This window comes from Amphiura filiformis, chromosome 6 (genome assembly GCF_039555335.1).
Source record: "Amphiura filiformis chromosome 6, Afil_fr2py, whole genome shotgun sequence".
NCBI classification, from domain to species: domain Eukaryota; kingdom Metazoa; phylum Echinodermata; class Ophiuroidea; order Amphilepidida; family Amphiuridae; genus Amphiura; species Amphiura filiformis.
This window is the reverse complement of record NC_092633.1, coordinates 20,979,585-20,997,505: the sequence shown is the minus strand read 5'-3', so window position 1 is coordinate 20,997,505 and position 17,921 is coordinate 20,979,585. Positions and strand designations below refer to the sequence as shown.

The window sequence follows — 17,921 nt, the reverse complement described above, 5'->3', positions numbered from 1 at the left end:
ATAAGAACCAAGAAAAGAGAAGCAAAACATATGATTGGGTTGCATTAACCTCCTTGGTCCGAAGCCGCCCTTACTGCACGTAAGGTGGTAGGTTTATGTTTTTCTTGTTCAAATGAGTGCAAAGGACAGGCCCACAATTAGCCCTAGCAGTTTGGCAGTATATTGGGGCGTTTTTATATGACAGAATTTTACGAAAGCTAGTAAATAAGAACATAAAATGAAGCCTATTATTCAGTAGACTTCGGTTATATATATAAATGCGCTTTTATAAATGCGCACGTGACCAGACGGCCAGCGCCATATTTGCATTACATCACTGTCAATCACTGAAATGGCGACCATTGAAGGAGTGGCTACAGATGTGACCTTGTTTCTGGCAAGGAACATTGGCTGGAGGTTCGATGCTATAAATTTGCAAGGATAAATCATGGATATAACTAACATAACTTATGTTTATTTATTTTTATTTATTTATTTATTTATTTATTTATTTATTTATTTATTTATTTATTTATTTATTTATTTATTTATTTATTTATTTATTTATTTATTTATTTATTTATGCGACGAAAAACGAAAGCCCTGTTCTATTTTGAACAAATTGGGAAACAATTTTTTTTCCTGTACAAATGAATGCCGACCCCATATTTCGGAAATTTCAGGACAATTTTTTTTTTGTATTTTCTCAAATTGAAATTTATTTACAGATTTTTGTGATTTTTTGGGTTATTTAAAAAAAAAATTTTAAATACCAACCGACCGACCGACCCTACTTGAAAGGTCCGTTCGCCCGTAGAACAGGGTTTCTCTCTTTCTCGCCTTACTTATAATTTTATAAATATTATTTGTCCCCTCCCCTTCCCCCAAAACCACCCCTCCCCCCTTTTACACTCATAAATTAATTGTTTTTTTGCTAACTTTCCCCTTCCGTGTAAAGTAAAACTTTATAAGCCGGTTGAATCAAACTGAACAAAATTGACGTATACAATTACAACATACCATGACAATAATGTGTATGACGAGATCTAACTTACTAGCTGAATAAACCTCAAACCATGCATCACATACGTGATTGTACGTCAAATTGTCATATAACGTATGAGCGTGATGTATAGTATACGAGTCTTCCTCAACAGCTTCCAGCCGGGATGATTAGATCATGTACAGTCATCTACGTGTTTATACTCTAAATTGTACGTCAAAGGGTGACAAAGGGTGTACAGATTACCGATTTAGCATGGGGGACACAAAAAGGTGCTTAAAAACACATTTTGAATTTGTTTTTTTGTCAATTTGCGAGCGAATGAGTAAGTTATAGTTGAGGAGGTCGGGCGGGGACATCTAGCCTATTAGTTTGAGAGGGTCATTATACCGAAAAGGGCTAAAGTTATAGTTTCCTCAATTTACGTTATAATTAGAGTTAAAATTAGGGTCAGAGTTATGTTCATTGGCGGCACTACGGGGGGCTTATCTTGACTCCCAAATAAATAAATCCATGACCCCTTCCTTCCGAAGAAAATGACAGCCCCTAAGTTCCCTACGTGCAAACATTATCAAATAACATCATCGGCAGCTACCCAGTTCTGACCTTAATGCCAGTAAGAATCACATTTCGTCATCAATATGGCCAATTGCCACGCCCATTTAGCACGGAAATAATGAAATATAAGTGTTTAAATCAGCTATATCTAGCTTTTCCGTCATAATTGTTTTTTTTCCGTAATGGAAAATCCAAATAAAGAGTTTATGTTTCGGGTCAAATTATTTTGCCCTTTGCAATCAATGCCACTATTTTGCAAAACCAATTTTCCTTGTAACCTGTCATTTTCGCCTATACTTTTGCGTGTGGAATTTGTGCACATCCGGGTACCTTATATCGTTGAACACGGTATGGCGACTTGTAGATGTCACGTGCGCATTTATAAAAGCGCATTTATATATACACCCGAAGTCCACTGTTATTACTGTACTAGGGCAATATGCCAATATGTTAAGACGAATCACATCGGAATGGACTGTGAAATTACGCTAAACTAAAAGTATGATACTGTCTGTGATGAGGTTTACAAGCACCTCTAAACAAGCATCGAAATAAGAACCATAAATTCAGTTATGTTTGAATTAGTTCGAATTTGGAGACAAAGCCATCCCTTCATATCTTATAGGGCCTTCTATATGTAAATATGCAACACTTTAAACGAAACTTTATGCTGTATAATAAGCTCCGCATATTAACAGAGCATTTTAGCCGAAACTGATACAACTTCTGTGTTATTAAATATACAGTTAGATAATATAAAGATGTATGTTTTGGCAATTATAGCATTATGATGTTCTTAACAATTCATACATAATTATGCATATGGCACTGACTGTATATATATAGTAATTAGTTATCCATTAATAAGTCTTACCCTTTCCTACAATTTTGGTCACAAATTCAAGAGGTAATATAAGTACTTGAAAACACTTTTGGTCATGACTTCTTTACTTCTAATTTTGTGAACGCACCGTCGGGTAGACGTGTGCCGCTGATATAAAAGCGTATGTTCTAATAATAAAATAAAATAAATAACAGAGAATATGTGACAACAATTTATTTGTCACAATAACTATTGAATAACATTAATACGATTATGAGTATTGAAGCTGTCATGTGTATATCCATATCAAAATGATGCACTTGTCGGCTGCTACTTATGTCTCATTTCACATAATAGCTAAGAATGAATACCAGACTCATCTCAAGTGTAGGTTACTTCAAATCATCTCAAGTCATATGGTTTAAGAATTACAGAGAACATTTCTAAACCATGTTACTTTGGGATGATTTGAAGTGGCCTACACTTGTGGTGAGTCTGGTATTCATTCCTAGCTATTATGTGAAATGAGACACATGTAGCAGCCGACAAGTGCATTGTTTTGATATGGATGTACACATATTTGCATAGGAGCTTTATATAAATATATAAATTACAAAATTCCTACTTCCATTTTGGCCGAGCATTTTCAAACCATAATCATCAACATACGCATCATTATGATGTATAATCTGTAGCAGCTCCCATAATACAAGATGTTTGTGAACATGCCCAACGAAAGTGTTTATACCGAGTGCTTATCTTTTGTATTAGGATGTCTCTGCCTTTGATCTTTACTAGAGGACATAATTATTGGGTTATTCCAGAAACTAAAGGCACTCTTCCTAAAGAAGACATTGGAATTCTAAAAAAGGACCCCTTTTTTAGGCTTGGGAATTCCTAAAAATTTTGGCGACAATTTGCTTGTCCTCTTTAGGGATACTGGGAATTCCCAACTATTTATTAAATAATTGTTGTTTTCTTTTTTCAAAATGGGAATTTCCATTTTTTTGGAAACAACTTTGTTCTGGAAATTTATGGTAAAAATTATATCTCTTCTTGGGGGGGTTACAATTAAGTGGCCCTGGAATTAAGGAAGGTCACAAGATATATGATATGATTAGTCTGCCTTCCGGTTCTTATTTTATGTCTTCGTACTCCTCGTTTAAAAGGGCATTTCGTGATCCACAGCCTTATCCCCACACTTTTCTCAAAAAAAGTTGACATATTTATACCACTGGAAACTTCTGGCTACATAATATTTATGTACCGAAAATTTCTTTCAGATTAATTCGTTTAGCAAAAATATCGTCAAATTTGAATTTCTTTCTGGTATACCAGAACGAAATTACAACAGTGACCTATGGAGCAGTATAATACACATAACTCGCAAATGCAAAATCGGAATCAACTGAAATTTTGGGAATAAGCTTTTTTCGTGGATATCTACTGAAAATGTCATAAAAAGGATCACGAAATCCTCCTTTAAAATTAACACTCAAGTTTTGTTGACTACTTCATCATGTTCTTATCCTCCATTGTGGTTTCTTAATAGCTTTTGAATTTTCACTTTTTGTTCAAACACTCATTTTAATATAAACAAGCTCTTCAAAACTTCTGTTCTTCTGTTGTTGCTCGAAGCATAGAAATAAAAATATTATATTTAAACTGTTCAATACTGATAATTATGGTATATTTTCTTACCATGTCCGAATTGAAGCATATTGTCAAACGTGACAAAGAACTCCTCTATTACTAGACTATAGTTCATCATCTTTACATACATGCGTTTTACACTATTTCCCAAAGACAATCTACAGCTCATCAGGAAGGTATATTACGTGGATATTTAGCTTCTATTGTTAGTTGAAAGAAACGTGGAGTTGGACAATTAGTGTATTAAAATATAGGTTGCATACTGCTAAAAACGATTCTCTTAATGAAATTACGGTTTCGCTACAAGATGCGATTAATTTATTTGAATGTGAGCATATAGTAAGAGTGCAGTTAAAACTCTGATTGAAACTAGGTCACGATTCATTTCAGACCAACCAAATTATGTTGTAATTGAGGGATATTTTTTATCTCGGAAAAAACACATTTCCGTTGTTACTTAAACAGAATGCCCACAGGGAATGAACTCTAAAACACATCGTAATATAGAAAATCAAGAAAAATAACAAGAGCATTCAACCATGAATTTAAGGGCAGTAGGATCTTACAAATGCCTATCTGTTTAGCACACAGTAAGTCTTTCACGCAACTCCCACAATACAAGATGTTTGTGAACATGCCCAACGAAAGTGTTTATACCGAGTGCTTATCTTTTGTATTAGGATGTCTCTGCCTTTGATCTTTACTAGAGGACATAATTATTGGGTTATTCCAGAAACTAAAGGCACTCTTCCTAAAGAAGACATTGGAATTCTCAAAACTTCATCATGTTCTTATCCTCCATTGTGGTTTCTTAATAGCTTTTGAATTTTCACTTTTTGTTCAAACACTCATTTTAATATAAGCAAGCTCTTCAAAACTTCTGTTCTTCTGTTGTTGAAGCATAGAAATAAAAGTATTATATTTAAACTGTTCAATACTGATAATTATGGTATATTTTCTTACCATGTCCGAATTGAAGCATATTGTCAAACTTGACAAAGAACTCCTCTATTACTAGACTATAGTTCATCATCTTTACATACATGCGTTTTACACTATTTCCCAAAGACAATCTACAGCTCATCAGGAAGGTATATTACGTGGATATTTAGTTTCTATTGTTAGTTGAAAGAAACGTGGAGTTTGACAATTAGTGTCTTTAAAAAATAGGTTGCACACTGCTAAAAACGATTCTCTTAATGAAATTACGGTTTCGCTACAAGATACGATTAATTTATTTGAATGTGAGCATATAGTAAGAGTGCAGTTAAAACTCTGATTGAAACTAGGTCACGATTCATTTCAGACCAACCAAATTATGTTGTAATTGAGGGATATTTTTTATCTCGGAAAAAACACATTTCCGTTGTTACTTAAACAGAATGCCCACAGGGAATGAACTCTAAAACACATCGTAATATAGAAAATCAAGAAAAATAACAAGTGCATTCAACCATGAATTTAAGGACAGAAGGATCTTAAACATGCCTATCTGTTAACACGTATTTTTTCACTAATATAATTCACTAGATGCACTAGGTTAAAGAATATACTCCACAAATTTGAGTTATGAATGTTGCGTTATGGTTATTGAACTGTGCCATTTTAGTAAGTGTAATTTGGCTGAGAGTGGGAGCGTGTTGCGATATGACTTACGATATGACTGACCACAGTTGGGTGATTTGACAGATATTACATTATTTTATGATATTTCACGACTGCATTAGAGTCTGCAATACATGGTATTTGCAATTGGGTTAGAAGAAGTATACATAATATGGCCTTCTTTCCATGTTGAGAACTGTCCCTATCCTCCTCACGGACATTTTATAACAATAATTTCCCCAAGCATCAAAAGCAATAAAGAGTTATTCACAATGTTTTTGAGGTTATCATGGTTATAGCTGGAAGACGTTTTGCTCTTATGTAATTTCATGTACTACTGTTTTGATACGACAAAAATAACAGCATCTTACATTTATAATGCAGGTTGTAAAAATTTAAGTTGGCGGTTGGATATCAGATCTTATATAGAACAAGATTAATTGTTTTTAATCATGGTTAAAGATGTTCTTTTTATATTTCCTGCGAACATTTGGCCAACCAGTAGATAGATAATAATTATTTGAACATGTTGAAAGAAATCTAGAAATTAAAGGTGATGGTCCGTTTTTGTCATATTGTGTTTTCTTTCTTATATTTAGGCCTAACAGTAAAGCAATCTTTTCAGAGATTGTAACAAGGCATTCCTTGCAAGTCCAAGTCAAGTTGTAAGTCAATCCTAGTATTTGCAGGTCAAGTCACAAGTCACAAACATAGCGACTCGAGTCAAAGTCGCATAACTCGAGTCTACAACTCTGAATCTTTTTAATGAGTTATATTGAGGGTGGGTGGTGGTGTATAAGATTACCATAATAGTTAGCAGCCATTTTTACGACTCTGGTTAAACTGTAATGAAAAAGAAATTGATTTTGATTTATCCAAGAAATTTACATTTACAAGAAAAAAGTACATTTACAAGCAGAATTGATATTTTCATTGAATGTATTTGGTCGAAGCTGGTGTTACAGAATAAAAGAACCACAGGGAGTTAATGAATTTTAATATAAAACACAATACATAACATGACCTTGACCTATATCTATATTAAAACGCTTCAAAAATTATGTCTCATATTTTTAAATGCTACCTTTGTCCCCTGGTGAAGTGGGCTGAAGAATGGTACATATCTTTTTGGTGACATTAATTGCATCAATGGACGCTTCTATATCAACTGAATAATTCACTTTACCTGCTGCTATCACGTAGAAGAAAATCAGACTGGGCAGTGAGTAGGTTGGGCGGGAGGATAATGTAATAGGGAAAAGTAGAGAAAAAACAACTTGAATACCAATTACTGTATCAATTGCTGTCCCCTTTCTTTTAAAAAAGCGAGTTGACATTTTCTGACTTTCTCTCGCCCATTTACGCACGTTTTACCGTCAAAGTAATGCGTACGCTCTCAGTAGAGAATGTGCAATGCTATGCTGTGCAAGTAACATTCGAGTAGGATTTTATTCCATTGCTACCTGCGAATGGCACGCAGTTATTTGCTTTTTCGACGTGCCCTTGGGATTTATTAAGTACCACAGGGTCGTGATTCGCGCGCTTCCAAACGGGATTTGATACGAATTAAGGGGCGCCCATTGGCATTTCATTGCTCTTAAGCATTTTATTTCATCATCATCTCCATTGCCATCTGTTAAGTCAACTTTGATTTATATAAGCCAAGATATCTAGCGCTTCTGGTACGGTAGCAAGCTCAATAACATACTTCCTTTTCTTTGAAAAGAACTATTTTTTTTGTGACTTAAAAAAAATAACTACAAGGCGGACAAGAACTGTTCGTTCGAAATCATTATGATGGATCTTTTGAAATTGTTAATAAGTAAAATCTGGTTTATTTGGATAAAATCTCACCCACTGAGATGAATCGGTTCAGCGCAAAGCTGATAAAGGTGAAACGTCAAAGAAGCTACATTTAATCATTACCACAGAGTGAAGGTGTACAATGCGTCTTTACCAGCTTTTCAATTTAAAGTACATTAGAACAGAAACCATGACACAAATTTAAAGTCTTTGTTGGTTCCGCTTTTCATTTTAGTGTCGTCATGTATGCTGGTCTTCAAGTACATATATATCGTCAACTATGTCTCTTCCAGTGTCATTTTAATTTCGAAATGCCACGCGATTGACGTTCGCTTTTATTGATGTCATTGCTTATACGTTTCATTAATGTCATATTGCTTATATATATGTTATGTTATATTCAAATCTGCCATTACCTGTTGTCAAACCAAGATGAGATTAATGATTACTTTTTGCTTCGTTTCGTTTTTTGTTTTTTCTGTTATTGCTGTTGCTGGTTATTTTTGAAATGTTGTTAGCAATAACCCTTTGGGAATTGAGCTGTTGGGGCACCAAAGGCTGTAAACTATCACATGAAGTAATTGACTTTTTTACTTTTTTTACATATTTATCATATGTTATCTAAGTTATAAAGTAAACATAACAAGTCATTGAAAGTCTTCATTAAATATATTTTAAAATATTTCTAAGTGGTATAATAAGCATTGGCAAATAGACCGGGCAAATAGAACTCTTATAAGTAAACAAGTTTAGAATTAGAGAATAAAGGTATTGTTTTTAGCCGCTGAGGTATCTATCGTCTCATATAACACGGGCGACATCATTATTTAATTCGCCGGTTGTATTAAGAAAAAAATAGTGATGTCGCCCGTGTTATATGAGACGATAGATGCACGACAGCGGCTAAAAACAATACCTTTATTCTCATTCTTAAACACTTCAATTCAAATAAAAATATCATACAAGTTTAATCAAATTAAATCCTACATTTTGTAAGGAATTACCTAGGGCTTAAAATCGATCAGTCCCGTTGTTGCTGTGCGCCTCCGATTGGTCCAAATAGCGAGTACGCGTATCGCGTCGACGCACACGCACTGACCCGTGTGATATCGTGTCATATCACACGGGTAAAGCTGGGTAAGAACCAATAAGATTGCAGGAACATTCTCAAGTGTTTAAGAATATATAATTTCGTTCATTATGAATCTAAGTCACGAGTCAAGAGCAAGTCTCTTTTTTTTAAAATCAAAATAGAAAGATCCATATTTACACACAAGCATATCCATTCCATATGTACGCAACATGACTTACAAACTCTGTTGTTGTTTGTCTCAACATTCAACTAAACCACTAAGGTACGTTTTTCTCCTGACGGGTTTCTTTTCCTTCCAACTTGAACAAAAGATATAAAGAAATTCAATGAATTAATTCGTTGCTCAGTACGTCAATTTTACAAATTTGTTTGGCGTGATGTAGATTAAAACTTTAGTTACAAATTACACACGAATACGCTCTCATAAAAAACATTGCAAATCAAACACAATAAAAAGTGCCCAACAGATATTGTTCACTGCTTTATACTAAATTAAATACAATGATGAGCAAAAACAAAAAGAGCAAACATATTTGAAGCATTAAACTAGTCAACCGTGTTTGCATGAGTTCAATAACCCCAATAGGCATACGGTATTTGCTTTAAATTATTGATTTGCGTGTTTCTGGGTGTCAGAAATGTTTTGCGCATCATAAGGGAGAGTGTGGTAAAACAAATATGATGTTGCCACTACGATATCGAACCGTCTCAAGTGGATTGTATTTGGGCATGTCTGGTCAATTATTGTATGCATAGATGACCCCTTGTTGTAGATGCCATAACGTAGCATTGGGGTTAATATTTCCGAGGCATCCCCGCATCTGTTAAGATTAAACAAAAAATGAGCAATCAAAGCGTAATTAACGACAATGTTACCCTTTTAATTGAGTGTTTGATGCGAGAGTAATATCTGCACTTTACAAGGGTTGTCTTATTTTGAGCGATGACGCTTGTTTTCCCCCTTTTCTGGACGTAACTTTAAGAGCTTTTTGGCACATCGAACTTACTGTGGGTGGAACACAACATAAAATGAGCAGCCAGAGTGTAATTAATGACAATGTTACCTGTTTTAATTGAGAGTTTGATGCGAGAGTAATATCTGCACTTTACAAGGGTGTCTTATTAATGAGCGATGACGCTTGTTTCCCTTCATTTTTGGACGTAAAAACTTTTAGCACATCGAACTTGCTGTGGATGGAACTCGAATCCACAATATTCTTGTTAAAGGCCCATTCAGTAATTTGCTTCTCCGGCGGATCGTAAAAATCATCAAAATTTAGATTTTGGCACCCTATAGATGCGCTAACATAGCATGCTGGTGGCTATGTCAAAAACCGTGTATTAAAGACAAAATGAACAACTTTACATGAACCTGTAATTTCTATACTAATTATCATTACTATCATTAAGTAAAGAAATGTACTACTGTATTTGAAGTTGTATTTCAACTTTGTCAATACTGCTGTCTTCCTTCTAATTTGAACAAATTTGTGATAGCAACAATACCTAATGACAATACGGATCCTTTACTCTTAGACAATTTATAAACAATTGCATTTTTTACACATTCGCTTGGATTACTGAATAGGCCGTTGTTAGCGCACCCTGATACTTAAGGTGGTACTACACCCCCCTGGTAAATTGTGACTATTTTTGCATTTTTCTCAAGAAATAATAACACACTGGTAGCAAAAGTTATGTATATTATAGGGGCAAGGAATCCAGTTACTACACTGGAATTTCAGTGACTCAAGACAAGCGGTACATTATTTATGATAAGAAAAGAGGTACCGCTATCTCATTTCTCCACTTGTCTTGAATCACTGAAATTTTAGTGAAGTAATTGGATTCCTTGCCCCTATAATATACATAACTTTTGTTACCAGTGTGTAGTTATTTGTTGAGAAAAGTGCAAAATTAGTCACAAAATTTATCAGGGGGGTGTAGTACCACCTTAAGTATCAGGGTGCGCAAACAACTTCCGCAACCACAATATATATAATTATTAGATATTCATTCAACTATACTTTCGTTCAGTGACCTTCCTCTTTCTATTTATTTTCATGCAGTTACTACCATATTCCCGCCCAAGGTGTTTATAATGTGTTTGCTTTTTACGTGCATCGCAACACCACAAGGTGACCAATACATAATGTAAATGTTTTAACATGAGATAAATATTACATTGTTTATTATATTACATGTAGTTCTTATTCTGTAGGATGTATCTGGTGAAACGTTGAAAATTATAGTGATTCTGAATCCGACTTCGTTATAATAATAATATGAAAGAAGTTGATTTAACAAGTAAATGACATTGCTGTTCACAATACTGATACGGTTGCATAAGCATCAAAGCCCGTCAATCATGCGTTAATGGCATGTTACAGCATTGTATATCTGATATTCCTCTTGCGAAGGAGGAGCCTGCTAAGTGTGCTCTCTACGTTCAAACTCAGTACATGACAAAAGAAGACCACAACTACCGCGCACTTCCAATATAACATACATTAAGTTCGTGTAAGGGTGTGATGAAGGCATTCAAGCAGAATAGAGAGTCAAACTTGTAAAATATCGATGTGCGAGAGATCTTGTGGTCGCCTACTCCGCAGCTAAAGGATGGATAGATGATGACGATGATGATGATGATATCTGAGCAACATTCAATTATCATACTCATGTTAATGTGTACTCATGGCTAAAATGATATGGTCGTATTATAATCTCTTTTTTCTCAGGAGTAGATTAACCGAATTTCAAAACCCTTAAACTGATTGATAAGTTCCCTGTTTTCCGCTGTAAACTAAATTTTTTCTCTAAAATATCATGAATAAAAATCAAATGTTTGTGTAGCCCTGGGTTAGATCATTTGAATAAAACAACCAGCAGCTATGATCAATACTAATTTTAAAATACAGTGTTACAGTTTCAAATCTTAGTATATCGTGTGTGAAAACGTGTGTAGATGGGAAGATATCTAGGTTTTTAATCAGTCTTCAAGTTAGATACCTTACATAACTTTATGTTTAAAGATAATCATTTGGGAATTTCAAACAAAGCCCGATTTACTCGTAGTATTAAATGATCAGATAAAACGTATGGATATGTCTTTGAATGCATGTGGAAACCTTGATATAATAGCTCTACTGAGATTTTTATCGGTATTGCCTAACATCAAGATAACACGTTTAAGATGTATTTCGTCTTTTTTTAAATTAATTTAAACACCAGTTTCCAATTATTTAACCAACTGTTACATAACAGCAACTATAATGAATGATTTTTCGATTCCCAATTTGTCTGTTGATGCATTCATTGTATAATAAAGCAATGATAAAACAACTTATATACATCGAAATGTTCAGTGAACCAAAATTCAATCAATCAGAGGTTTTTGCTTTAAATTTAACTTTGGGGTTGTTACAAAAATCGAAATAAGTTTTTACAAGTTAATATGCGCAAGAAATTCTAATTCAAAATTGTACAAATTAATTCCCCAGAGTGAAAAGCCGAGTGACACACAAACCATTGCAGTACGGGATAACAAAGCAACATGTTGCCATTGTAACTACATTAAACAGGTTTGAAGAACGCCTGCAAAAACAGTTTTCACCTAATTTAGGGTAGTTGTGTATGATAAGAATAATAATGTATACTTAAGGAGTGCGAATCATGACGCATTGAAATACATTTGAATCCGTAGCACTTTGCCATCATCCTACATTCACTCACTCATTTTGTTAATTTCTCCTTAGAGCATGTTCCTGAGAGCTATTAGTTCAAACAATGATATTAACATTTGTCAATGTTATACATTTATGCAAGTTTGATTATCAGAGGCAAAAGTATTATATTTTAATAGAACTGACTTTTTCCTAATACATGGAGAGGAAGCATAAACTTTTGAAAGTTTATTCTATTTAATAAATCTTTGAAAGAAATGCAATTCATCTCTAATAGGTTCTGTAACATATGCACTTTTAACGTATATAACTTTATCGCTTAAGCGAAAATTCTATCTATTACAATTGACATTGATCAAGGGCAACATGTTGACGTCCCCTTCGCAAACATACTACCAAGTTTTACCTGAATATAGAAATAACTTCATTACTCGACAAGACAAAACAACTTTTTACTTTGGACAGGTTTTGCTTGCCTACTCTACCAATTCCGATATTTGACGACAGCACAGAATATAATCATTTGCTTGAAAGCTTTAACATGTCAGAAAAACAACTTCTTTTTGAGTGACAAAGTCACAAGTTATTACATAGAATTGCCAAATGTTGCTAACGGCAACGAGAACGTGGAAAAACAACATTCAAACTCATACTCATACCAAATAACACCAATGTACTGATAGAATGTGAAGTCAATCGATTTGTAGGATTCATTTGGCAATATGAAGCAATGCGCGATGGTTAATGTATTTTTGCTTAACTCTGGACATTTACATTGAATTAAATCCTGCATGTTTCTCATTCTACCTTTTAATGCAATTCAATGCAATTACATGAAATAATTATCCGTTGTAGAGATGGAAACTCTACGTTAACATTTTCAAAGTTTCATCCTTTATTTTTGCATTTTTTCAAGTATTTGGTACATTTTCCTGGAGAAAAATACCCTTTTGATTTCTTCACTTTTATTACTGTCTGTTATAATAACTTTAAGAATATGGATTACTTTGATTTGACATTTGTTTTGAAAAGATATCATGTCCAGATAAGATCTAGATTGTTCAATAATACAATAATGCTATCGTGTTCACTCACCTGATGTAAAAATACACATTGACAGTAACCAGAGAAACAAGGTTGTGAGCAGTAATCTCATCGTGAGACACCTCCCTGGCAGGTGATGATGTTGTCCTGGCTTTATGAGCCCAAATGGTCGCCGCAACACGATCTGTTTATGTAAGCTTCCTCGGCAGGTTTAATATAATTTCGGGCAGGTTACCATAAAAATACCACTTATCCTTGACGATGTTGGAACCAGAAAAGCAGTAAGATTGAAGAAGACAGCTTATCCTTTTGTCTTGAATTTTTTAAATAATGATGATGCAAACACACTAGCAATTTATATTACAATCTTCGTTATCAAAATTGTTGCTATTGTATTATCTTTGAGTATATTATCACTTCGTATCGACGGATGATTTTAATTGACCGGCTTCCCAATATATCATTTAAAGTGCGTGCCAACAGTCCGCTTAGTGGTAGACTTATAGATGTTTTCTGATTGATTTGGTATCACTGTCATAAAGCGGTTTTACTCAACGTAAAGATGGAGCTAGAGCGCCACATATACTACCAACTAAATCCGCGATTTTCCCTTACACACACAATACGAAAAAGCAAGTAAGCGAGCGAATGAGTAAATGAGTGACTGAGTGGGAGCCAGATAAAAGTTGCGGATACATACACGTCATCACCGTCAAATTACGTAGCGTACCATGTGACTGGAGATATCATAATTCGGTTAGACAGAAATATGCTTAAATAATACACTTAACAAGAATGTACATAAATCAACGCTATTTATAGATGGAGTGTGTTTGTATAGATGGTGATTATTTTTTTAAAGTACTATAATATGTATATAATTATAAACTTAAGCTATTATAAACTTTATATTATTAGGAATGGAAAATATATATTATATTTATATAGATGGATAAAGAAATCAGTTGCTTTAAATTGGCTTTATTTTTATGAATGATATATTGATACCATGATCTCGAAAAGTTTCTTTTTTCATGTCAACTTGATGAATAAATGAATGGGGCTTTTTTCCATTCCCTTAAACAGATGCTGCTGTGATGTTTGTTTGTTTATGGGTTGATTGGTCAGTTGGCTGTTAGGTTTTACTGAACAAGTTGATTTGTAATGTATAATGTATTTTACGTACAATATGATCAATTGCTTCATTTATTAAATTGTATGAATGTTTAATACAGTAATAGTTTTTATGTTTTTAATTTTCGTTCGTTTGTCAGTTACTTCACCAGACGATCATAAGTTAGGAATCAAATATATAATACTATTATATGATCATGTCGGTGTAACTATGGTTCCTAAATTTTTCCAGCAGATGTAATGTAATAAAAATAAAGGAGAGTCACTTTAACATCTTTGCTTAATCCGGTCTTGGATTGTTTTTCTTGAGATTGACACACTTTTTGAAGCGACATTTTCTACTTGCATTCTGATCAAAATTGACTTGGTTTAAGAGGATTTTGTATGAGTAAGTGGACTTTGCACGGTACCTAGGGAAGGGGGGGATATAGAACTTATTTGTTTCCTCTCTGCAATCTTTACAGCATGAATGAAATATATTGTATAAAGAGAAATACTATGTCAAATGAACATCTACGTATTAGGAAATTAGTAACAGTTTTACAAGTTTAATTACAAATAAAATACGCTTGAACTTATATAGCAACCACTACAACTAGTATAGCAGAATGCTCTTTTTCCCTATTGCTGTGTACGCGTATGGATGTGAAATATGGCCGGTTAGAATAGTAAAAAAAAAAAAAAAAGATCTCAGCGTTTCAAATGCGTTGTTGGCGGAAGAAGCTGAGAATATCATGAAATGAACATAAGCCCAATGAAGGTGTTAGAAACCAAATACGAGAGAAAGTACCTATATACCAAAAAATAGAGCGCTACAAATTGCACAAAAAGGACACATAGAAGGTAGTCGAAGAAGAGGCAGTTTAGATGGACTAATGGAATTAAACAGTCAAAAGGTCTTTCTCTCGTCGCAGTACACCATCTGGCACAAGGCAGAAGCAACTGGAACACTGCACCATCATCAACAAGGTCACAAATTGAAGGCTCAGCCATGACCGATGCGACCACAACCAGAACAATTTCATTATTAATCAATCGATTAATAGCTGAGTATCAGTTAATCGAACAAAATTGGAAAATAGAAATATTTTATTGGAATATATATCGAGGGTCTGATCAAAATACGTTTCACATTAGCAATAACAAGATCAATATTTGGCATATTCTGAATGTTAATTATTTGTTTTAACATCAAATAATTAGCATACAAAATAGGCCATGTTTAACACATAGGCATATCTAGTTCCCACTAATACTTTTTTAAATAAGTCGAAAAATAGTTTACGAAATGTAAAAATGTAAAAAGATATGTATAGCCCTATTTGTTTTACCCCTGTGGACCAATTTTAGCATCACACATCATTGCGTTCAGTCACAATGGTTAAAGTTTTACACATTTGCATTTCGTCAAATATGTTGCGATTTATTTTAAGAGGTATTTAGGGGGAACTTATAAGTTGTGCACCCTGTATATGATTTTCATATTGGACACGGCTTTCTTAGTGCCCTTGTTAAATATATATCTTTACTGACATTAAGGACTTGTGTCTAGACATTTTCCGAACTTCGTCATTTCCCGTCAATTTACCATGTTTGTTCGAAATGCGTTCTACATAGCAAAATGTTTACCCAGATCAATCTTTGGCACAATTGTATATTTCAATTGTTTAATTTGGACTTTATATATTTTTAGCATATACTCAAGATTCTGAATGCTAAGCCATGTATCATGTCTTCACATCACACTTTACTGCCAGTTAGGGCTAACTAAAGGATTCGGATAGGCGTGTGTTTTATGTGGTAAAACATAATGGTTTTTTCGGTACTCAACTTTACTGTCAGCATTGGGTCAAGAGAATGAAAATTCTTCATCCGATCTCAACTGCCACGGAGGCTTTCATACTCGATCACTTGCTCAGAAAAGCGATTCTCACGCATATCGCGTATGCTCAGTGTTTACTTCCGTTTTTGTAGCGATCAATCCATACAAATCGCTAAGACAAAAACGACGTCGCTTTTGAGAGTTGAAGAAATCTCAACTTCTTGAGATTTTTTAACTGTCGTCTGCAATCGCGATCGCCGTGATTAGTATAAATGCAAATGCCATTGAGTACTATAAATTCAGCTTTACTTTCTCTTGAATTGAATGTAACCTGTAGCTACCATCTATTTTACCAGTTTTTGAAGTTCATGTGAAATGGACACTTTTCCTCAGCCTCATTAAATCTACAATTCTCCTTGAATAATTATCAATTATCAATGAATTATCAACTGTAATTCGGATTAGTATTTGAGTTTCTTATTGAATGGCAAAATTACAAAAGCAATATTAATTAATTGATTAAGCAATAATGAAACCGAAAACACCGAAGGCTATGTTACGCAGAACCAATCCGAAAAGCCCAGCGTGCTAATTCTTTGTCACATGCCGTATTGTACTGTCATATGTGTGAATGATTCTCCAGACTTCTCAGTGCGCAGACGTACACACATTTTATTAAATTCGCGGGTCAAATTGTTTAGTGTTGTTCTTTCATACAAAGTGGGGCTAACAGGAGATGGACGCTTGCATTCACATTGCCTGTTCTTAACAGATCCTACGTAAAATTTTCCCTAATGACATCATTTTTAATAACGGCACCAATGATATCACATGAAATGGCACCTGCTTTTTCAAGCCTATCGATTGGGTTTTAAGGAGTAACCGAACGCCAATGCAGGTAATCCTAAGTAAGTAGTTATCCAATGCAAATCAGCTATAATATGCATAAAAAGGATAAAAGGGGGGTAGCTAAGGCTTATGGCACCCAGGGCTAGATTTTTTTAACAATTTCGCGTGGAGCGCGCGAAAATTTACACAAGTAGGGTCTATCACTAATTAATATATAATGAAGTTGAATATCGGTCTAGTAAATTGATCTTTAAAATGATTTGCGAAAATTTTGACTTTCATCGCTTGGAGGGGCACAGAATCGATACTGAATTGGTCAATTCGGCGCCCCTTTAGAGTGGCGCCCAAGGCACGTGCCCCCACGCCACCCACTGGCTTATGGTTTAGCCAACATCAACCTCCAAGTTTTTAACCACACTTTAAAACATCTCTGCTATTTTTGCACCTTTGTGCCTTCTGCACTGCACTTTGGAGCAAACATCCTCAGCTACTGAAGGATGAATATCGCAAGAAGATTTATTGTCATGTTGGTCCGCTGTAGCAGGATGACGTGGTTCTTGAAACAAAATTTCCATCGTTTCTTATGGTCTTATGATCTAATGGTCTTAACGTGACCCTTTTTGAAGCATGGTCAAACCCCTTTGTTTCAGTTATTGGCACGCCAACATCTCGAACACAGATTTTGCATGTATCCTATTGTTAAAACGTATGATTTAAAATATATCATATTTAATGTCTAATATAAATGAACCAGATTTTATCGCTAAACATGCTGTATTGAACACCCAGGTAAAATCAGTTTTCAAATAAACTGATTAGTATAATCTGCGGGAAACTTGCCTTGCCTGTTCAATCATCTCATTTGTAAATAT

General features: G+C 34.3%; 1 long non-coding RNA gene across 1 annotated transcript in view; it reads right to left on the bottom strand.

Annotated features, from left to right (window-relative positions):
- Positions 1-13,899, bottom strand: part of LOC140155136 (uncharacterized) — a 112,002-nt gene extending 98,103 nt beyond the window's left edge. The window contains exon 1 of the long non-coding RNA XR_011859344.1: positions 13,296-13,899. This is a non-coding gene — a long non-coding RNA (uncharacterized lncRNA). The remainder of the gene's footprint in view (positions 1-13,295) is intronic.
- Positions 13,900-17,921: the final 4,022 nt, after the last annotated feature.